The sequence below is a fragment of the Lolium rigidum genome, chromosome 7, assembly GCF_022539505.1.
Source record: "Lolium rigidum isolate FL_2022 chromosome 7, APGP_CSIRO_Lrig_0.1, whole genome shotgun sequence".
Classification (NCBI taxonomy): Eukaryota; Viridiplantae; Streptophyta; class Magnoliopsida; order Poales; family Poaceae; genus Lolium; species Lolium rigidum.
Window position 1 is genome coordinate 39174835 of NC_061514.1, and position 24780 is coordinate 39199614.

Genomic DNA, 24780 nt, shown 5'->3' on the forward strand with positions numbered 1-24780 from the left:
AAGCTCATCCAGAAAAACTCATAAAAGGTCAAAATACACTGAAACCTATTCGCAACTCAATGTGGACCCGATGGTCGAGGCCCATTGGTGGGAGAGGATTTCCGGTTTCGTTTTTTTCCTACTTCTGGTGGTTTTCTACCTGATCTTTTCTGGTTTTCTGTTGGATTACGGTTGGTTTTGAACTTTTTAAAAACTAGATGATACCCCGCGCGTTCTTTGCGGAAATTGGTAGTGGACATTTAGCTCAAAGGAAATAGTTCTTGGGAAGAAAATTGTATTTATAGCCAATGATTTTTTTTCATCTTACAAACATACATAGCCATGTTATGCCCACAATCAGGAACAAAACGAAAATAATTGTCACTAAGAATTGAGGTCATCAAGCATGGTGTTTTGTGAGAAGAAATATGAAGGACATAAAGTTGAACACAACGTATTTGAGATGGATAATAATTCTGAGAACTTCAAATTAACTACTATTACAACATATTGGTGCTATATCTATACTAGTAAGCGTGCACGTGCAACGCACGTCTCATAAACTTGCACGACAAGAGATCCAAACCGTTTCATAAAACTTGTTTTATCTTCGTTTAAATTTAGATGTGTCTTTTTAAAACAAAACAAGTTTTGTAGAACGGAATGAGTATTTATTTTGTAAAATCTTTATAATCCTGAGATGATCGTGGCAGAATATTTTATTTAAAACGTGACACGGGACAGACCTTAAAAAAGCTAGTAACCCAGTGACGTCTACGGACACGCTCGATCTAATAGTACTCCGTGGAAAAAAAATGATTTGGATAATTGCAGAGGAGGCCACAACGTCTCCGTTACTGTCACATAACTCTCAGCTTCTCTCTCCCACAAGGCACACGACGCCATGACCACCCCTCAGTCCACTGCCTCCTTGCCGGCGACGAAAAGACCCTCCCGTTCCCCCGCCTACGATTTGCTGCTGCTTGAACCTCCCCCTTCCCACCGCTGGCGCGACAACCGGCCCCTCAGACCCCTCCTTTGCCTCCCCGTTGATGGAAGCGGTCCAAGCGGATGAAGTCGTCTCCACCAGATCCTCAGCAGCTGTCAGTTCACGCGCCTTGGAGAGATTCGCGGCGGTCTCCGCAGTGGATGGCCGATGCCCCTCGAGTGGGCGCCGTCCCAGTCCACCCGCGCTGGCCTGGGCCTCCTCGAGCTTGATGCGGAAGGATTGAGATGCTGCTGCCCCACGGGCTATCCGGCAACAAAGATGGCCGCGGGGCATCGCGCGTCGGAGGGCTCCACAGCGCCGGCCTCCTCCTCCCGCGGGAAACGCATATGAATCGGAGCAAGCGCCGCACCGACGGACGCCGGCGAGTACGCCCTGCTCTGGAAGTTTGGCGGTGTCGCGGTCCTCCGGTAATGGATGGTTGACGCCCCTCCCAGTGATTCTTAGAACAGAAATTTGGTGCAGATTGAAAGCTCTCAACCCGAACAGCAAACTTGCTGGTTTCTTCCATGGGTAAATTGATTATTTCATCTTTTCCAGGTTCCAGTGTGTGTGACAGTCAGCACTTTTTAAGTTCGTATTTTGGTTGCAGGAAGTTGTACTATGAGCCATCTAACATGGCGTGAACGCATTATTCTAAAGGGTAGGTGATTTTATTGTTTTGCAGTTCTAGCAAGTTAGGTGATTTTATATAGAATTCAGATTTCTAGCTCTATTTCGGTATTGAAATTCCACTTGAGATGTTAGTCACGGTTTGAAGCACCCTTTTTTGCAATTGGAGGGTTGCAGCAATGTTCAGTGACACTAAAACATGAAAAGAAACCTACTACAGAAGCATGGGTAACTTTGAATGTCAGTGCCAAAAGAGAAGGCATTGTGCTGTGTCTAGAATCTAGAAATCTAAAGTATGCCGGTATTGTTCTGTTGTGAAAGATGCTGATTGTGTCATTTAAATGTCTAAAATTCAGGTTTATATAATGAGTCATTATTGTCTGGGCTGCTACAAAGAGTCAGTACTCATGTAAGTGGGTCATGGTTTCATACAGCCATGTTCTAAGGAAGTAAGATGTGGATAACAAAAGAAAACAAGCCTCGGATCCAATACATGCGCTTGAAGCCCCAAATATGGCGTCCTACAGCAAGAATGATAAAGAAGGTATGTGCTTGCTTGAATTCCTCAATCGCTAGCTTGGTGAATTACTTGTTGCGGCTGGAGGTTGACTACTACTACTACTACTACTACTACATATGTCACTTGAAAATCAAAGATACCCGAAAACTGTTTGCCTTGTACCATATTGTTGAACATGAAAAGTTACCCTGAATTCAGCTTCGATTCATGGATCTGAATATTCAAACATTTCAAACATAAAATGGAAATACTGCCAAATGGACAATAATAAAGTGAATATGTAGTTGTTTAAAAACCATCGTGTAATACATTCAACTCTGAATAGCAAAGCGAAGAAGGCATATTGAAAACATAGGTGAGCCATCCCATGCTTTATTTTATTACAGAGTGGGGTAATTATAGCCATGGATGTGGCAAGCTTAAAAAAATAGTGACTCTGCAAGTAGGTGATAGATAAGATAAGACACAGTACCAAGTTCTGAGAGATTCCGCATAAACATAGAAATGACAAATAACAATCACACATGCTTTATGTTTATCATCAGCGGCACCAAAACTGTTAAGCACCGTGCTCTGAATGTAAAATTGGACAAGAACTTCCTGAAAATGACCTTTATTGTTGATAAAATGCAAAAAAGAAACACTGTATAGTCACTGAATAGCAAAGCATCCCATGCTTTATTACAGAGTGGGGGTATTATAGATACAGATCTGGTGACTTGTACAAATCAGTGACTCGTTTATATCCAGCATCGACGTCCGTCCTCTTTCATGCTTATATATAGTTTTGTCTGAACAAAACCTGCAAATGAACAAGAAACATGGTTAGCAGCAAATATAGTTATGTAGATCCAACAACATAGATGCAAATAAACCTAACGCACCTTCTTCACTCCTCTAAAACATCTCGATAGACAATGTTTTTGGTGCTTTTCCCAGATTTATCAACTTCATTGTTGGGCTTGGCCAAAATCCGTGTAGTCTTTCTTGACACTCCCCTTGACAGTGCAACATATAGTTGGCCATGCGAGAATACAGGTTCGGGAAGGTAAATACCGACATGCGGTATGGTCTGACCCTTTGCCTTGTTAATTGTCATCGCAAAACTTAGACGGATGGGAAACTGTTTTCTCTTGAGTTTGAAGGGAAGTGAGATGTCCTCCGAAGGCGACATAGGGATCCTAGGTATGAACACCCTCTTTCCAGCATGCTGACCACCAACTATCTCCGCGTCGATTGCATTATCCTGGAAGGCTCTGATCATAAGTCTGTTGGGGATATGCCCAAGAGGCAATAATAAAAGTGGTTATTATATATCTTTATGTTTATGATAAAAGTTTATATACCATGCTATAATTGTATTAACTGAAACATTGATACATGTGTGATATGTAAACAAACAAAGAGTCCCTAGTAAGCCTCTTAACTAGCTTGTTGATTAATAGATGATTAGTTTCATAATCATGAACATTGGATGTTATTAATAACAAGGTTATATCATTGTATGAATGATGTAATGGACACACCCAATTAAGCGTAGCATAAGATCACGTCATTAAGTTATTTGCTATAAGCTTTCGATACATAGTTACCTAGTCCTTATGACCATGAGATCATGTAAATCACTTATACCGAAAAGGTACTTTGATTACATCAAACGCCACTCTGCGTAAATGGGTGGTTATAAAGGTGGGATTAAGTATCCGGGAAAGTATGAGTTGAGGCATATGGATCAATAGTGGGATTTGTCCATCCCGATGACGGATAGATATACTACGGGCCCTCTCGGTGGAATGTCGTCTAATGTCTTGCAAGCATATGAATAAGTTCATAAGAGACCACATACCACGGTACGAGTAAAGAGTACTTGTCGGGAGACGAGGTTGAACAAGGTATAGTGTGATACCGATGATCAAACCTCGGACAAGTAAAATATCGCGTGACAAAGGGAATTGGTATCGTATGTGAATGGTTCATTCGATCACTAAAGTCATCGTTGAATATGTGGGAGCCATTATGGATCTCCGGATCCCGCTATTGGTTATTGGTCGGAGTGAGTACTCAACCATGTCCGCATAGTTCGCGAACCGTAGGGTGACACACTTAAAGTTGGATGTTGAAATGGTAGAACTTGAATATGGAATGGAGTTCGAATATTTGTTCGAGTCCGGATGTGATCCGGACATCACGAGGAGTTCGGAATGGTCGGAGAATAAGATTCATATATAGGATGTCATTTTATGTGAATAAAATGATGCGGAAGGTTCTATGGAAGGTTCTAGAAGGTTCTAGAAAAGTCGGAAGAAACCGCCAAGGAAGGTGGAGTCCACTTGGGACTCCACCTCCATGGCCGGCCAACCCTAGTGGGGGAGGAGTCCCAAGTGGACTCACCATGTGAGGCCGACCACACTTATGGAAGGTGGAATTCCCACCTCTAGTGGGAATCCTAGCTTGGGAAGGTTTCCCGCCATATGGAAGATTTTGGGTTCGGGTCTTATTCGAAGACTTGTAGTCCAACACTTGGGGCTTCCACCTATATAGAGGGCCAAGGGGAGGGGCCGGACACACCAAAGCCATAGCTTAGCGCGCTCCTATAGTGGCCGGCCACCTCTGCTCCCCAAACCCTAGCGCCCGCTCCTCCGCTATATCCCGCACGCTTAGCGAAGCTCACGCGGATTTCTCCACCGCCATGAGCACTCACGCCGTCATCTCTGTCGGATTCAAGAGGAGCTACTACTTCAGCTGCCCGCTGGAGCAGGGAGGTGGACGTCGTCTTCATCAACAACTGAACGTGTGGCCAGGAGTACGGAGGTGCTGCCGGTTCGTGGCGCGGAACCGATCGTGATCAAGATCTTCTACGCGCTTTTGCAAGCGGCAAGTGAACGTCTACGCGGCAACAAGAGCCTCCTCTTGTAGGCTTTGGAATCTCTTCAAGGGTGAGTCTCGACAATCCCTCGTTGCTACCAGTCTTCTAGATTGCATCTTGGCTTGGATTGCGTGTTCGCCGTAGGAAAATTTTTGTTTTCTATGCTACGTTATCCTACGGTGGTATCGAGCCGTGTCTATGCATAGATGGTTGCACGAGTAGAACACAATGGTTTGTGGGCGTTGATGCTCTTGTTATCTTTAGTTGAGTACTTTGCATCTTTGTGGCATAGTGGGATGAGCGGCTCGGAGCTAACTTTACATGACCAGCGTTCATGAGATTTGCTCCACGCTTGACATGCAACTTGTATTGCATAAGTGGCTTTGCGGGTGTCTGTCTCTCCTACTATAGTGAAGATTCAATTTACTCTTCTATTGACAACACTAGTATCACCGTTGTGGTTCATGTTCGTAGGTAGATTGGATCTTGCTCGAAAACCCTAAACCACGTAAAATATGCAAACCAAATTAGAGAACGTCTAACTTGTTTTTGCGGGGTTTGGTGATGTGATATGGCCATAATGTGATGATGAATATGTATGAGATGATCATTATTGTATTGTGGCAGCCGGCGAGAGCCTTATGGTTGTCTTTAAATTTCATGTTGAGTAGTATTTCAAAGTAGTTGTAATAGTTGCTACATGGAGGATGATCATGAAGACGGCGCCATTGACCTTGGTGCTTCGCAGACGATGATGGAGATCATGCCCGTTGATGATGGAGATCATGTCCAGTGCTTTGGAGATGAAGATCAAAGCGCAAAGACAAAAGGGCCATATCATATCACATATGAGCTGCATGTGATGTTAATCCTTTTATGCATCTTATTTTGCTTAGATCGCGACGGTAGCATTATAAGATGATCCCTCTCACTAAAATCTCAAGATAATAAAGTGTTCATCCTTAGTAGCACCGTTATCAAGTCTTATCGTTTGAAGCATCTCGTGATGATCGGGTGTGATAGATTCGATAAGTACATATAACGGGTGCAAGACTGATTTTGCACATGCGGATACTAAGGTGGCCTTGGCGAGCCTAGCATGTAAAGACATGGTCTCGGAACACGTGATGCAGAAAGGTAGAGCATGAATCATATGATTGATATGATGAACACTTTGAGTGTTCGCCATTGAAATTACATCTTGTCTCGTGATGATCGGGCATAGGTGTGATGGATTTGGTTCGTGTGATCACTAAGACAATGCGAGGGATATTGTTTTGAGTGGGAGTTCACCTAGATTTTTAATTATGTAGAATTAAAATTTGAACTCAATTTGTCATAAACTTAGTCTAAACTATTGCAAATATGTTGTAGATATGGCGTCCCCAATCAATTTTAACCGAGTTCCTAGAGAAAGAAAAGCTTAAGAGCAACGGTAGCAACTTCACTGAGCTGGTTCGTCATGTGAGGATCTTCCTCAATGGCGGAAATCGCAATATGTGCTTGATGCACCGCTAGGTGACCCTCTACTGAAACCGAAACCGATGAAGTAAAGAATGTTTACGCGACTCGGAAAACTCGGTACTCTCAAGTTCGAGTGTGCCATCTTATGCGATCTGGAATCCGATCTTCAAAAAGCGTTTTGAGCACCACGATCCTCATGAGTTGATGAAAGAGTTGAAGACTATTTTTGAGACTCATGCGGCCGATGGAATGCTATGAAGCATCGAAACACTTTTTCAGTTGTATGATGGAAGAAGGCGACTCCATTAGTGAGCACATGCTCGTTATGACCGGGCATGCGAAGAAACTCGGTGACTTGGGAATAGTGATTCCTAACGGATCGAGGATTAATCGTGTCCTTCAATCATTGCCACCAAGTTACAAGAACTTTGTGATGAACTACAATATGCGAACATGAACAAGGAGTTTCACGAACTCTTTGGCATGCTAAAAGCTGCTGAGATTGAAATCAAGAAAGAGCACCAAGTGTTGATGGTCAACAAGACCACCGGTTTCAAGAAACAGGGCAAGTCTAAGGAAAATTCAAGAAGGGTGGCAAGAAAGCTGCCACGCCTCCTATGAAACCTAAGAACGGCCCTAAGCACGATGCTTGAGTGCTATTACGCAAGGAGAAGGGACCTCTGGAAGCGTAATTGCTCCAAGTATTTGGCGGATCCGAAGAGCGGCCTTGTCAAGAAGAAGAAAGAAGGTATATCGATATACATGTTATAGATGTTTATCTCACTAGTTCTCGTTCTAGTACTGGGTATTTGATCTTGGTTCGGTTGCTCATATTTGTAACTCGAAACAGGAACTAAAGAATAAACGACAAGCTGCTGAAAGATGAAGTGACGATGCGCGTTGGAAACGGATCCAAGGTCAATGTGATCGCGGTCGGGACACTTCCTCTACATCTACCTTCGGGATTAGTTTTAAGCCTAAATAATTGTTATTATGTACTGCGTTGAGCATGAACATTATATCTGGATCTTGTTTAATGCAAGACAGGTTATTCATTCAAGTGCGAGAATAATGGTTGTTCTATTTTTATGAATAATATCTTTTATGGTCGAGCACCACAAAAGAATGGCTTATTTCTGTTAGATCTCGATAGTAGTAATACGCATATACATAACATTGATGCTAAGCGAATTAAATTGAATGATAATTCTACTTATATGTGGAACTGTCGTCTTGGTCATATTGGAGTGAAACGCATGAAGAAACTCCATACTGATGGATTACTTGAATCACTTGACTTTGAGTCACTTGATAGATGCGAAGCATGTCTGATGGGAAAAATGACTAAGACTCCATTCTCGGGTATGATGGAGCGAGCTACTGACTTATTGGAAATCATACATACAGATGTATGTGGACCAATGAGTGTAGCATCGTGCGGTGGTTATCGTTATGTTCTAACCTTCACGAGATGATTTGAGTAGATATGGGTATATCTATTTAATGAAACATAAATCCGAAACTTTCGAGAAGTTTAAGGAATTCCAAAGTGAAGTAGAAAATCAACGTAACAAGAAGATTAAATTTCTACGATCTGATCGCGGAGGTGAATATCCGAGTTATGAGTTTGGCATGCATTTAAAGAAATGCGGAATACTTTCACAATTGACACCGCGGGAACACCACAGCGAAGCGGTGTGTCCGAGCGTCGTAATCGAACTCTCTTAGATATGGTTCGTTCTATGATGTCTCTTGCGATTTGCCGTTATCATTTTGGAGTTATGCATTAGAGACAGCCGCATTCACTTTAAATAGAGCACCATCAAAATCCGTTGAAACGACGCCGTATGAATTATGGTTTAATAAGAAACCTAAGTTATCGTTCCTAAAAGTTTGGGGTTGCGAAGCCTATGTAAAAAAGTTACAACCGGACAAGCTAGAACCCAAAGCGGAGAAATGCGTCTTCATAGGATACCCTAAGGAAACTATAGGGTACACTTTCTATCACGAGATCCGAAGGCAAGATCTTTGTTGCTAAGAACGGAACCTTTCTTGAGAAAGAATTTCTCACTAAAGAAGTATTTGGAAGAAAAGTAGAACTCGATGAGATTGAAGAATCTCTACTCGTTGATCGAGTAGCGCGATGCCGGAAAATGTTCTGTACCACCTACACCGACAACAGAGGAAGCTAATGATAATGATCATGAAACTTCAAATGAGACAGCTACTGAACCTCGCAGATCGACAAGGGATCGTGCCACTCCAGATTGGTATGATCCTTGTCTAAATGTCATGATTGTGGATAACAATGATGAGGACCCTGCGACGTATGAAGAAGCGATGATGAGCCCAGATTCCAACAAATGGCAAGAAGCCATGAAATCCGAAATGGGATCCATGTATGATAACAAAGTATGGACTTTGGTAGAATTACACGATAGCCGCAAAGGCTATCGAGAATAAATGGATCTTCAAGAGAAAAACAGATGCTGATGGTAATATTACTGTCTATAAAGCTCGACTTGTCGCAAAGGGTTTCAGACAAATTCAAGGTGTTGACTACGATGAGACTTTCTCACCTGTAGCGAAGCTAAAATCTGTGAGGATTTTGTTAGCAATAGCTGCATTTTTCGATTATGAGATTTGGCGGATGGATGTCAAAACGGCGTTCCTTAATGGAGACATTGAGGAAGAGTTGTATATGGTACAACCCAAAGGTTTTGTCGATCCTAAAAATGCTTGACAAAGTATGCAAACTTCAGCGTTCAATCTATGGACTGAAGCAAGCATCGAGAAGTTGGAGCCGAGCGTTTTGATAAGGTGATCAAAGACTTCGGGTTTATACGAGTGTCATGGAGAGGCCTGTATTTACAAGAAAGTGAGTGGGAGCTCACGTAGCATTCACGATATTATATGTAGATGACATATTATTGATTGGGAATGATATAGAACTATTAAGCGATGTAAAGGGTTATTTGAATAATAGTTTTCAATGAAAGACCTTGGTGAAGCATCATACATATTAGGCATCAAGATTTATAGAGATAGATCAAGACGTCTAATAGGGCTATCACGAGTACATACCTGGACAAGATTCTGAAGAAGTTTAGAATGGACGAAAGTAAGAAAGGATTCTTACCTATGTTACCGGAGCAAGGTCTTGAGTAAGACTCAAGGACCGGCTACGGCGAAGAAAGAGAAAGGATGAGTCGGATCCCCTATGCCTCGGCGGTAGGCTCTATCATGTATGCCATGCTATGTACAAGACCGGATATAGCACATGCTTGTTAGTTTGACTAGCGAGATATCAAAGTGATCCGGGAATAGAACAACTGGACAGCGGTCAAGAATATCTGAAGTACTTGAAAAGAACTAAGGATATGTTTCTTTGTTATGGAGGTGACCAAGAGCTCGTTGTAACAAGTTACACCGATGCAAGTTGGAACAACGATCCCGATGACTCTAAGTCACAATACGGGTACGTGTTTATATTGAATGGTGCTTTGCGATAAGTCTGGGCAAGCTCGAAGCGATGCACGGTGGCGAAATCCTCAACGGAATCGGAGTACATAGCGGCTTCGGAGGCTTCATCGAAGCGGTATGGATGAAGAGGTTAATTGTAGAGCTCGGTGTGGTTCCTAGTGCATTGGACCCACTAGTCATCTACTGTGACAACATGGGTGCCATCGCCAATGCACAAGAACCAAGGTCACACAAGAGGCTGAAGCATATCAAGCTACGTTACCACTTGATTCGCGAGTACATCGAAGATGGAGAAGTAAAAATTTGCAAAGTACACAGCGATCCGAATGTAGCGGATCCGTTGACTAAAGCTCTCCCTAGGGCAAAGCATGACCAACACCAGGAATGCCATGGGTGTTAGGTACCTTACAATGTAATCTAGATTATTGACTCTAGTGCAAGTGGGAGACTGTTGGAGATATGCCCAAGAGGCAATAATAAAAGTGGTTATTATATATCTTTATGTTTATGATAAAAGTTTATATACCATGCTATAATTGTATTAACTGAAACATTGATACATGTGTGATATGTAAACAAACAAAGAGTCCCTAGTAAGCCTCTTAACTAGCTTGTTGATTAATAGATGATTAGTTTCATAATCATGAACATTGGATGTTATTAATAACAAGGTTATATCATTGTATGAATGATGTAATGGACACACCCAATTAAGCGTAGCATAAGATCACGTCATTAAGTTATTTGCTATAAGCTTTCGATACATAGTTACCTAGTCCTTATGACCATGAGATCATGTAAATCACTTATACCGGAAAGGTACTTTGATTACATCAAACGCCACTTGCGTAAATGGGTGGTTATAAAGGTGGGATTAAGTATCCGGAAAGTATGAGTTGAGGCATATGGATCAATAGTGGGATTTGTCCATCCCGATGACGGATAGATATACTCTGGGCCCTCTCGGTGGAATGTCGTCTAATGTCTTGCAAGCATATGAATAAGTTCATAAGAGACCACATACCACGGTACGAGTAAAGAGTACTTGTCGGGAGACGAGGTTGAACAAGGTATAGTGTGATACCGATGATCAAACCTCGGACAAGTAAAATATCGCGTGACAAAGGGAATTGGTATCGTATGTGAATGGTTCATTCGATCACTAAAGTCATCGTTGAATATGTGGGAGCCATTATGGATCTCCAGATCCCGCTATTGGTTATTGGTCGGAGTGAGTACTCAACCATGTCCGCATAGTTCGCGAACAGTAGGGTGACACACTTAAAGTTGGATGTTGAAATGGTAGAACTTGAATATGGAATGGAGTTCGAATATTTGTTCGGAGTCCCGGATGTGATCCGGACATCACGAGGAGTTTCGGAATGGTCGGAGAATAAGATTCATATATAGGATGTCATTTTATGTGAATAAAATGATGCGGAAGGTTCTATGGAAGGTTCTAGAAGGTTCTAGAAAAGTCCGGAAGAAACCACCAAGGAAGGTGGAGTCCACTTGGGACTCCACCTCCATGGCCAGCCAACCCTAGTGGGGAGGAGTCCCAAGTGGACTCCCGCTAGGGGGCCGGCCACCCCCCTATGGAAGGTGGAATTCCCACCTCTGAGTGGGAATCCTAGCTTGGGAAGGTTTCCCACCATATGGAAGGTTTTGGGTTCGGGTCTTATTCGAAGACTTGTAGTCCAACACTTGGGGCTTCCACCTATATATAGAGGGCCAAGGGGAGGGGGCCGGACACACCAAAGCCATAGCTTGGCCGCACCCCTATAGTGGCCGGCCACCCCCTCTCCCCAAACCCTAGCGCCCCGCTCCTCCACCATATCCCACACGCTTAGCGAAGCTCCGCCGGATTTCTCCACCGCCACCGACACCACGCCGTCATGCGTTGTCGGATTCAAGAGGAGCTACTACTTCCGCTGCCCGCTGGAACGGGGAGGTGGACGTCGTCTTCATCAACAACGCGAACGTGTGACCGAGTACGGAGGTGCTACCCGTTCGTGGCGCCGGAACCGATCGTGATCAAGATCTTCTACGCGCTTTTGCAAGCGGCAAGTGAACGTCTACCGCGAGCAACAAGAGCCTCCTCTTGTAGGCTTTGGAATCTCTTCAAGGGTGAGTCTCGACAATCCCCTCGTTGCTACCGTCTTCTAGATTGCATCTTGGCTTGGATTGCGTGTTCGCCGTAGGAAAATTTTTGTTTTCTATGCTACGTTATCCTACAAAGTCGTGTTCCATTGCATAGGCCATTATGAGGGTCAAGGTTCCGTTGTAGAATGACAGGGCAGTTGACCTTTAATCTCAAAACATGCGGTGGCAATCCATTTGGTGTGACCGAGTTCAAAAAATCAATTGTGTAATTATTCTGCAAGTCATCTTCGATTGAGTCGAAGCTATGGTATAACTTTTCTTCGCCTGGAAACCTGGAGATCATCTTGTCATTTAGATCATCCACATGCTCGTTCTTGGTCGAAAGAATTGCACGTGCACTCATGTACTCTCTCGATCTAGCATTGGCATGCAGCGCAGGGAAGACATCTTCGATGAGCCTGTTAATAGCTTTTTTATTCTCGGTATAGCCAATCACAATTTCATCAGGGAGACGCACATAGTCGTTGCCAATAGTCTCTTCTGTTCCATTGCCGATCCTTAGGAGGTATTCGGAAAACCAAGGATCATCATGTGCCCGCATATTGCGCGTGAGGCGTATCTTTCGGGTCTTCTCCCACAGATAGGATCTGAGAAGTGTAGCAACCGTTATCTGTGCTCTTGTCCCACGTGTCACAACGGGAAGGACCTGCCTGAAATCCCCACCAAAGACAACAACCTTTCCCCCAAACGGCAAGGGACATTCCATTATATCCTGTAATGATCTATCAAGCGTCTCAACGGCTTGACGTTTTGTCATAGCAACTTCATCCCAGATTATCAAGGATGCCTGTTTAAGCAACTCTGCCGTGCCACTCTGCTTTGTGAAACTACACATGCTGTTGTCAGTAAGTTTGATTGGAATTTTGAACCTGGAATGCGCAGTCCGGCCTCCAGGCATTATCGATGTAGCTATACCGGATGTAGCAGTTGCAATTGCTATTAGTCCCATGGAACGCACCTTTGCAAGCAATGCCTTGTACAAGTACGTCTTCCCAGTGCCTCCTGGACCATCAACAAAGAATATCTGGCTTTTTTGGTTGACCACATGATCCATTATGTCATTGAAACCAGCAAGCTGCTCACTATTCAAACTGCTGAATAAATCCAAATGTTCTTTGTCCACGGTGACTTGCCTCTCCTCTATAACCTCTCTATACTCAGTGTCGTAGGAACCATTGATCTCAACCAGATCCGGAAGTCCATAGGTTGTAATATCCTTTCCCATGGATTGCAACATATCCCTGATATCTCTAAGGACCATCTGCTCAAGTTCCGCCTCATTGGATTGATCACGACGGTAATCCTCTGACATTGAAGCTAGATGTTTGTCCCACATCTTTCGGATTTCTGTTGCCTCACAAAATACCAGTATAGTCGCAAACAACCGTCTTAGGGCACAAGGCATCTGAAATGTGGCGGCTTCTGTCATGCAATCATCAAGGGTCTTGTCGTGGTCAATGAGGCCTAAGTGCTCACATGCCTCCCTGAAGGAACCACATAACTTGCCATTTACTGTTTTTAAATCATCAAATGATGTTGCACCTCGGACATGACTTAGGAGCACACGCAAATAGTACCTCTCTCCTTCAGCAGGGTGTGCATACACAAGTCTACCAATTTGCGATCTCCTATTTTTTCTGTTCTGCCACTTTTTATTTCTGGCAATCCATCTATAATGTTCTGGAAACTCTCTGTACAACCATTTCCGTGCCCCCGGAAACTTCCGGTTCATTTCAAAATACTCGGTTAGCATGGATTTGGAAGAGTTTGGTCGAGCGACAACATCTTCTAGATTTTCATAAGCTTTAAATGCAACTGTATGCATGTTTTCCAAATGAAGTTGGAGCTGCAGCACAGATGGACTGACACCAAACATTTTAAAACCGAAAATCCTGTAAATAGCCTCCGGAGGAGATACATAGCGTGCATCCCTGTATTGTCGAATTTCATTGATGATTCCACCATCATTGATGATATCCTGCTCGAATGCAAAGGAAGCCTGATCATGCCCTTTGTAGATGTATTTGAACAAGTATTTGACTGCCTTGATGCTCGAGCATGCTTCAACATTAATGTGGCAGTTGTATCGCATAAGTAGGCTGGGGTTGTAAGGAACCACCCATCTATTATCCAAATCTGCACCTCTGATCCTGACTACACGCCCATCGTCCCTCCTTTTATAGATGGGATATGAGTCTTTCCCTTGTTGTGTGGCATTGCAAAAATCTCTCGGATAATGGAACCTGCACTGTCCGTCAATCATGCAAGGACAACTTTTCTTCATCTCACCACAAGGACCGTGCAACATGTGCTTGACGACCAGATCATGTAGAACAGGGTGTTTCTCTTTGTCAGGTATCTCTGCAGATATCACCCGATCATAGTCATCTGGGGTCGCTAACTTGTTTTTTGCTTTCATGATTAGAAGTATATGCTCATGCGGTAGACCTCGTTTCTGAAACTCTGTCACATGGACATAAGCTGCGACTTCTCCAAAATGCTTACCCTTAGTTAGTAAGTCCATCATATCTCGCTGTTTAGCTTTGTATACTCTTGCCACCAAGTCCGGACGGTCTTGTGGCAGCTGTCCAGGCTCCAATTTCTCAGTTATCTCCTGCCAATAGGGATTGCAAGTCATTGTGATAAAATAGTCGGGTTTACCCCACCGCTGAACTATTGCCATTGCATCCAGGAACCTGCGTTGCATGTCGCGGTCACCACCCGGAAATGTACGTGGTAGCACAATTCTTTTGCCAATCCGATCACCGCGTGACTCACCAGCAACAACAGTGTCAACAAGTCCCTATTATAAAAATATACAAGGTTATAGAAAATTATGCAACATCTATAGTGCCATTCTATGCTGATGTCTTAGAATAAACATAGCATATTTACCTGGTAGAGGTCAGCGCGGATAACCTTCTGATTTTCCGGCTTTGAGTACCAGTCAAGCCTCATAGTTTCGATCTTGATATACATGTCAACATCCCACTGTTGGAAAAGGCGCCCCCCGAACAAGATGATGTTGAAAAGCTTCTTCCTGACCTGTAGCTTGAAGCAGTAGTACTCTCTCGCACTAACATATTTCCTAGATTGTTTTGCATTCACCTCATTGTCACCAAAATCCTCATCTGGGTTATCGTCTTCGTCATCTGCAAGTTACTTGGCAACAGAAATCTTAAATATTCGGTGCATAATTGGCTGAACTCATAATAATTTTCAGAAAGCATAGATGGCGAATACCTGTGGGTAAATTATCAGTAGCAGGATCTTCATGTGGTGCAGAATTACTAATTGGTTCTCGCGTCGTGTTTTTATCTTGAAGAAAGATTGTTAAACAACATAAATAGTTGGAAGATAGACTCATAAGAAGCTAATAATAAGCAATGTTGATCATTACCTGCAGGTAAATCAGTTGCATGGTTTTCACGTGGTGCCAAATTACCAGCTTGTTCTATAATCAAGTCATTATCTGTAACAAGGATGTAAACATGAATTTGCATTCATAAATATAAGCATATAACCAAAAAAATGAACATCATACCTATAAGCAAATCAGGGGCTTGGTATACTTGTGGTGTAGTATTATCCACCGAATATTGGCTCGTCTCACCGGATAGGGCAACATATGGCATCCAACGATTCCAACCAGTCTCGCCACGTGGGAAGAATAGCGGATATGACAGTGGGTCATAGCACCCATAATATGCTCTAATATAGAGGGTCCGGTCTCCTTTTGCATGCACGATAACACTCCTGTCAAAAGTATTTTGTGGGTCGGTCCCTTCAACCCATATCGCTGCCACCTGAGATGTCGTTGGGGCATTGTACCTTCGCTGATCCAGGTTGATATCTGTGTTTAGTAAGATCTTATACTCATCTAGATTCGGAACAGACCCAAGGCTCTTGAAAACTTGGGCATAAGGGTTATGTTCTAGTATTCCCAGAATCTTCCGTATGAGATCTATATTAAGATCTGGAGACCTATTAGCTCTGTGAATCAAGTTTTCATCTGTATCATAAATATAGAGCTGCAAATGGCGAGGGCCATTATCAGATGGCACCAGATTATCAGCAGCATGGTACAAACCCCCACATGCACGAAATGTATACACGCCAGTTCGTGCGGCGGTGCTGACTTGGCGATCTAGGGTGACTCCTAGAGTTGTGAATGAGAAGTGGGAGTTGAAATATCGTATGTTCTCTCTGAAATATTTAGCATCGTCATCATCTTGACTTGTAAACAACCGTTTCAACTCATCTGGAACAAGTGGAGTAAATAGTTCAACTCTTCCTTTTCTGCAACAAAATGCAGGCCCCTCGAATGGAAATCGCAATGCTCCGCAGTGTGGACAGTCCGGAACTTTTCGTAGGACATGGTGTTGTTTAGGGAGGTTTTGGAATATGGATTCATCAGTATGTACTACGGGTGTTGCTCGTGCAAGACCATGTCCAAGTTGGTACGATTGGAATGCAACATCTAGCACAAAAAAGTATATGTTAAATTAATACCCATATCAAGAAAGTGTGCACAATTGCAAAGATTATCGGCAAAATGATTTCACCTTGCTCGGTAAATATCCTTGCTTCTTCGTCAGGCTCATGGTATGCGGCTTCACCATGTTGCGATGCACCCAAGCACTCTAGTAGGCAATATATGATGGTGAACGTCAATGTAAAAAAATATTGATAAATTTAGGGAATATATGTACCATTTAAAACTGTTTGTTGAACATCAGGCTCAAATAGTCCATAAGCATCATCTGTCTGGTCGTTGCCCACTATTAAAATCACAAGATCAATGAGTCTGACGTAGCAACTGGTTGGAAGGTAAGAACATAGCGGCATGACATGTAAATAAATACCAGTATTAATACCTGCAGGTGCTTGTACATGATTTGTAGACCCGAGCACTTGACATGAAGAAGTAATGTTGATAGGCGTGCTAGATGGATCATAATTGGTCCCACATCCACCTAGTTGAAGAATATTCGAGCCAACAAAAGCCTCGAAGTCTGAATGAGCAAAAGGACCACCAAATTATGTCACCAAACAAACATATATATAAAACTCAAGTTGACATATTACCTTGTGTATTATCTACTATGATGCTGGAACCTGTTTGCGTGTTATGACCAGATGAAATAACAGCAACTCTCATTCGTCCTGAAAATTGTTGTCTCTGGTAAGCATCATTTCTGCGCAACCAATTTGACTCATCGTCATCATAAACATTCTCCTTGTCTTCGAGGATGACTCCATGTAAATGCAATGAATTTGTTACATCACCATCTGCAAGAGGCATGTTTTGCAGTTGGGTGACCGCTGATTGTCCGGTAGCTGGTGTATGTGAGACTGTGTTATTGCAATCGAGGAAGTCATTTATATTATGGTTATGTGTCTCATTAGGGTCTGCAAATATGCACACAAAAATTAGCATGGAAATAGTAATGTGATACTTAATGCGGAAGTTGATCATCTATTACCAAGGGATACATCAGTAGGTGTATGTGTTCCACTGTTGTCGGCAGCAATAGTTTTTTTCTGTTGGTAGGCTTCACGCCTTTTCTTGTTAATCTCTTCTCTATTTTGTGAGTACCGCTCTCTAGCCCTTTGTCTCTTTCTTTCCTTTGGGTCTGCATATATTGACACAGATGGCACGGTTATGATGTTAACAATATCCACATGAATTCGATAGGCATTATTTTGTTGAGCCATTACCTGGTAGCTGGTCCTCATTACCTTGGGACATTGCCAAGGGTGCATGAGGTACAAGAGTCTTGTCATTCTGCAGGGCGGCAGAAGCCTTTTTATTTTCACGGGACTGCCTCTGTCTACTTAGGATGTCATCTCTATTTAGTGCATACCGTTCTCTGTCCCTCTGCCTCTTTATTTCTTTAGGGTCTGCATAGATACATGACATAGCTGAGAATTTAAGCACCGTTAGGGATCATGAGCTATTGTTTGTTGATATTATATTTACCAAAGGAGTGGTTGTTGCTTATATCCTGGAACGGGGTCCGTGGCCCGTTGGGAGAGTTAGAAGCCATATGAATAACTTGATTCCTGCAGGGGCTCATGAAGGCAAATATTTAGATATGTTAACTGATAGGGCACTGTATTGCCATATGAAAAGTATTTGTTTGCCCTGCTGTTATTTGTTATTAATAACTTCTAGTGGCAACTTGATGCCATCTTTTCGTATCCTTTTATTTGTTTTTACATGTCCTGGCAGGTGGCAAGATAGTTGCTCGTTCTGTCACTAAAGTGCATCATATTTTTATTTTTGAAGGAAAAAAGAGAAGTTTGGATCATTACAGGAGGCTCAGTACTCTCACTTATTTTGACGTCCAGCAGAAAACCTGCCAAACAGGTATAAGAATAACCCATTACAGTGTGATTTACATTTGGCTGGAATTTTAATGCATTATGATGTAGCTACAAAGCACCAACAATAGGCCCAACTTGAATTCGTAAGAACTCATTATGTTTATGCATCTACATTTCAGAATCATGTATGTTGACACGTACTTTACGGAAAGAGATGTCCAGGATATGATGGTCGAGGTCGTCGTACATTTCTGATTGATTGAAGAACCAGAATATCATACCTTGTATGAAGGTCGAGGTCGTCGGCTGCAGGTCGCGGTCTTCAGGGCGATTGTCACGGCGACTTGCGTACAGGCTAGGTGGCGCGTGGGTCAGTACGGCGCATGGCAGTCCTGGCAGCGCATGGTTTAGGACGGCGTATGACAGACTGGGCGGCAGGCAGGCAGGAAAGATCGTAGCGGCCTGGAGGCGGCGGGCGAGAATGGCGCCGACGGGCAATCAGTCACCGGCGCTTTGGAGTAGGTGATCGTGAGATCAATCGTAGTATTGCTTTGGAGTAGGTGATCGTGAGAGTAATTCAGATTCTTGCTTTTTTTTGCTGGAGCGATTTAGAGTAGGCGATCCTGAGAGCAACAATACTCCACCGTTAATTCAGCTAGTTGCTTTTTTCCTGGAGCGATCAGTCAATCCACCGTTAATTTAGGTTCTTTTTTTTTCTGCTGGTGGGCGTGGATGTTTGGCGGAAGGAAGTTTTCGTCTGCTGGGGTGCGCTCCGCCGTGGTAATCGCTAGATGCACATTTAGTTTTAATTGGCTACATCTGTAACGTTAGTTGTACAAAGTCCAAACGATCCGACGGTTATGGTTAATTCATGTACGATTAGCCGGGTGTACTTAAGAAAGATCAAGTTTGCTTGTTTTATAGTAGTGGAGATTGTACAGTTATATTACAAACTTCTACTTCCTGCGCTAGGGACCAAGTTGGGCGTTTCTGTTGGTAGCACCAAGTAAAGATATTGGTTTGTAATTATCCTTACAAAATGATACTTACGAAAAATTACCAGAATTTCATATAGCTATGTACTTCCATGCTCTATACATTGAGTTATAAATGCATCCTGACAGTATGCAAATTCTGGCAATGTCTTCATCTCTGCCCCAATTCAGACATACCACATAGCTAAGAAAATCTGTAGCCGAAAACTGGAACATAACAACTGAGGCGTGTAATCCATGCAGTATTGTGATCCTCTGTATGGATTCAATTTCCGTTGCTGCTAGAAATTGGACACACATGTGAATAAGGTCCTATATCTGTCTATAAAAGGTACACTAATTTATCGCCAAACAAAAGCTACACTAATTAACTTTCCATCTTGTGCTTCAAAACCTGGAGCCCAATATTAAGCATACAAACCAAATATCCCTGAACTCCATCTAGAAGATAACAAAAAATGAAATCTCACCTGGTTACAGAGATGCAGAACCATTGAAGCCAGTGCTAACTGCTAAGTGGATTGGATGGCCATTGCATACATGCTCCGATAACCAGGCATGGCATCTCGATGGCTGCAACACTAATGCACCAAACAATCAGCCACCATCTGTACTATGCCATCCAATTCCAAGCACAGCTCAGGAAAGAAGATCAACCTGAATTCGAGAGTAAACACATCATGGTAATCGGTAACAAAAACAAAACAAACAAAAAATAAACAGAACAGGGGAAGGGGTGTATATAGATAGAGGAGGAGGACGGGTCAACAAGGGGACTGGGAGATATCGGAAGGGCATGGAAATATACAATACAATACCACACATCTAGCCGAGAATGCCACCAGAAGCCAAGAAATCTGGATGGCAGGAGGTAACAGCAGACGAAATCGAATTGAATTTATCTGTGCATGTAGAACGTCGAGCAGTTCCAGCCGGAGATCAACCTGCCGGATTGGTGATGAACCTGTCAGATTGGAAAGATATACTGAGGGATTTAGGGATTGTAAAAAAAGGAAGGAGGAATTTGGATGGGGATCAGCTAGACGAAATCGAATTGAATTTATCTGTGCGTGTAGAACGTCGAGCAGTTTCAGCCGGAGATCAACCTGCCGGATTGGTGATGAATCCGTCAGATTTGAAAGATATACTGAGGAATTTAGGGATTGTAAAAAAGGAAGGGGGAATTAGGATGGGGAGCGGCCAGGTACCTTGAGTGGTGGCGGCGTGAGCAGGCTTCCCTGATTGGTGTGGAGGCGGATGGCATCATGGCTTGCCTTTTAAGCTGGAGGAAACGGTGGCGGATGAACTCCATTCGACAGTTTTCACTCGTTGAATGCTCCGATTATGAGGTGATTTCATGAGTATTGAATCACCGCTAAAAATTCCTGGGGAGGGGTGGGGATGCTGGCGGTGCCGGAGGAAGCCGAACAGAGATTTAACACCTCGTTACAATTTTTTTGGACGAAAGTCCAGCACGAACAGCGAGATAACTTTGCCAGCCAGCGTGGCGTCTCGAGAGGAAGGTCCACCGGGCATGTCGGTCTGGGGAGACTTTTAATCTAGTGATGTGGCTCGAACCACTAAAATGGGGCTATCTATTAAGAAAGATCTTCACTTTACATTTTTGAAATTTTATGAAGTTCGATTTTTTTTAGTTTTGAATATTTTCAAATTTGAATAATTCCTAAATTTGATTTTTTAAACTGAACCTTTTAGATTTTATTTTTTTAAATTTCAACATTCTTCGAATTTGAATGATTTTTTAATCTTAACACAAAACACCGAAAACAGGAGAAAATCGAAACAGGGATACCACGATGTCCTAAGTTTTTTTTCTTTTTTTTTAGCATAACCACGATGAACGAACCTAGCGACGCGGCTTCCGACTGGTAAATGGGCCGGCCCGGCTTGGTTTTACATCAGCGATGCTAGGCCTGAGGGCCACACAGAGCGGTTAATAGGAGCTCTCTTGAAATAGGTACAGTAAAGGGGGTGATGCTATACACCGACTAGTGCGGTGCTCGCACAGCACCGCACACCCCTAAGGCGTGAGGTGGCTTGCTGGGCCGCGGCCCAACAGCATCAGTTAACTGATTTTTCTTTTTTTTCTTTTTTCCTTTTCTGTTTTTTTGTAGAATGTGAATACTTTTGGAAAATAAAAAAATCCATATTCTGAACATTTTTAACTTCGTACGATTTTTGAAACTGAACGTTTTTTTAAATTTGAACAATTTTTTGAAATGATTTTTTTATTAATTTCAAAAATTCTTCGAAATTCAAAATTTGTTCAAAATTCAAAATTCGTTCAATATTACAAATTTGTTCAAATTTTAAAAATTTGTTCAAAATTTTAAAAATTGTTCTTATTTCAAAATTCGTTCAAGATTTAAAAATTTGTTCAAATTGCAAAAATTCGTTCAAATATAAATTTGTAAAATTTCAAAATTCGTTCAAGATTATAAATTTGTTCAAATTATAAAATTCGTTCAAATTAATAATTTTCGAAACATAAAAAAGAACAAAAAAAATAAAACAGAAAACAAAAACAGGAAAATGAAACAGAAAAAGGAGAAACAAAAAAGAAAAGAAAAAACGTAAAAAAGAGGAAGCCCGCACCTAACTGGGCCGGCCCGTACCGCGCGCGGGGTGTGCGGTGCGCGGTACGCGCCGACCTGGTCGGTGTATAGGGTTTGCCCAGTAAAGGGAGCGCCTATTCTCTGCCTTTAGCGGGAGCGATCGTACGCTCCGCCTGAAGAGATTTCTCCTGGGCCGCTTCAAATACGGCCCAACAAAAGGTGTTGTTTCTGTCTCTTTTTCTCCTTTCAGTTTATATTTTAAAAATGTTTAAATTTAAAAAATGTTTCAATCAAAAAAAGTTTGAATTACAAAATGTTCAGGTTAACAAATACTCGGATCTAAAAATGTGTAAATCTCAAAAATTATAAATTCAAAAAATTTCAAATTGGAAAGATGTTCAGATTAAAAAAGTTCGAATCTAAAAAAGTTCAAAATTAAAAAAAAGTTCAAATTTTAAAATGTTCTGATTAAAAAAATGTTTGAATCTGAAAAAGTTCGAATTTGAAAAAAGTTCAAAATTAAAAAATGTTCAGATTAAAAAAATGTTCCAATCTGAAAAATTTCGAATTTAGAAAAAGTTCAAAATTCGAAAAATTCAGATTTAAAAGTACATAAAAACCGATCGAAATAACCTGAAAAACCGAAGAAAAAAACCGTTAAAAACAATCATACAAACAGCCACTTGACAGCAAAAACCAAGAAAAACGAGCAAAAAAATCATGACTAGGGCCCAAAATCATTGCTCCCTAAGCGGAGCCCCAGATACATCCCGCTATAAGCGGAGAATGGGATTCGCCTACAGTAAATATGTACGATTTACATGTTTGTGGACGGCTTAGAGCTCGGTATGGACCTCGGCCTGGCCCGATCTATGCACATGTCTAATCCTAAACATCTCCCTCCCAATATGTATGGCAAATCATAAACATCTCCCTCCCAATATGTGTGGCAAATCCTATACACCGACCAGATCGGTATGGACGGCTTAGAGCTCGGTATGCACCTCGGCCTGGCCTGATCTATGCACATGTCTAATCATAAACATCTCCCTCCCAATATGTGTGGCAAATCCTATACACCGACCAGATCGGTTTCTTTTCTTTTTCTGTTTTCTTTTTTGTTTCCTTTTCTTTTATGTTTATTTTTATTTTTGTTCAAAATCGAAAAAGTTCAAAATTGAAAAGTTCAAAATTTAAAATAGTTCAAATTTTAAAAGTTCAAAATTGAAAAGAGTTCAAATTCGAAGAACATTCAAATTTGAAAAGTGTTCAAAACGAAAAATGTTCAAAGCTAAAAATTGTTCGTATCGAAAAAATGTTCAAATTTTGGGAAAATCGAATTTTTGAAAAAAAAATCAATCTAAAAAATGTTCAATCTAAAAAATATTCAAATTTTGGAAAAAAATATTCAAACATAAAAAATGGTCAAATCCCAAAACTGTTCAAATTCCAAAAATGTTTAAATTCGAAAAATGTTCAAATCCGAAAATTCTTAAAATAAAAAATTATTCAAATTCGGAAATCTTTCATATAAAAAAATAAAAGACTCGAAAATGATGTTTTTCAATTTTTCCGAAAATATACAAATTTAAAAATATTCAGATTTTCGAAAGTTTATATTATAATTTTTTTGTTTTTCCGAAAAAATTTCATAGCAGAAAAGGAGAAAAACAGAAAAAAAAACAAAAACAAACGTGACTCGACCGGCCCAACAGGCACCCTGGGGGGTGGGGGTGCGACACCTGGTCCGGGGGCCTCCTATACACCGACCAGGTCGGTGCGGACACGGTGCCGCACACCCCCGACCCGGCGGTTTTCTAGTGGGCCAGCCCATCAGGTAAGGTTGTTTCTATTTTCCTTATTCTATTTCTTTTTTATTTTCTGTTTACATATTTTTGTTTTTTAAAAATATGAATTTTTTGAATCTGGTAGTTTAATTTTTTTGTCTTTTGTAATATAATTTTTTTGAAAAAAATATTTTTTTAGAATATCTTTTTTTTCAAAATTTGAATATTTTTTTGATTGAACATTTTTCAAAATTTAAACCTTTTTTAGAATGAACATTTTTTCCAAAAATTTGATTTTTCAAAATTTGAACATTTTTCGAAAATGAACATATTTTAAATTGAACATTTTTTGGATACGAACAATTTTTAACTTTGAACATTTTTCATTTTGAACACTTTTCAAATTTGAACGTTTTTCAAATTTAAACTATTTTCAAATTTGAACTTTTCGTTTTTGAACAGAAATTATAAATAAACAGAAAACAAAAGGAAACAAAAGGAAACAAAAAATAAAAAAAAAAAGAAAACAAAAAAAAGAAAAACCGAAATAGAAGCAGAAAACGAAAAAAAGGAAAAAAGATGAAAATGGGCCGGATCCTATACCCAACCAGGGTGTGCGGTGCCTGGCAAGCACCGACCTGGTCGGTGTATAGGATTTTCCCTGGTCCGCACCGACGAGGGTGGTGTATAGCATCTCCCAATATGTGTTGGGTATTGGCTCATCTCTCTTTTTCGAAGTTGGGCTTCACGGGCTATTCAAGGCCTTTAGCAGGATAGAAGCGAAGGATACATGGGCCGATCCAACTTGGCCCAACAAAAAAGATATTGCGTTTTTTCTTAATGTTTAAATTTTAATATTTATTTAAACTTGAAAATGTCCAAATTTAAAATAGTTCAACTAAAAAATATTCAAACTTAAAAAATGTTCAAATAAAAAATATTCAAACTTGAAACAAGTTCAAACTTAAAAATGCTCAAAATAAAAATTGTTCAAATTTC

The 24780-nt window shown here is 41.4% G+C and overlaps 1 long non-coding RNA gene across 1 annotated transcript; it reads left to right on the forward strand.

The window, feature by feature from the left end:
* Positions 1–1214: 1214 nt before the first annotated feature.
* On the forward strand, positions 1215–19342 carry LOC124677428. The gene is made up of 4 exons (XR_006994052.1): positions 1215–1498; positions 1578–1628; positions 1954–2141; positions 18386–19342. It is a non-coding gene; the product is annotated as an uncharacterized LOC124677428 (long non-coding RNA).
* Positions 19343–24780: the final 5438 nt, after the last annotated feature.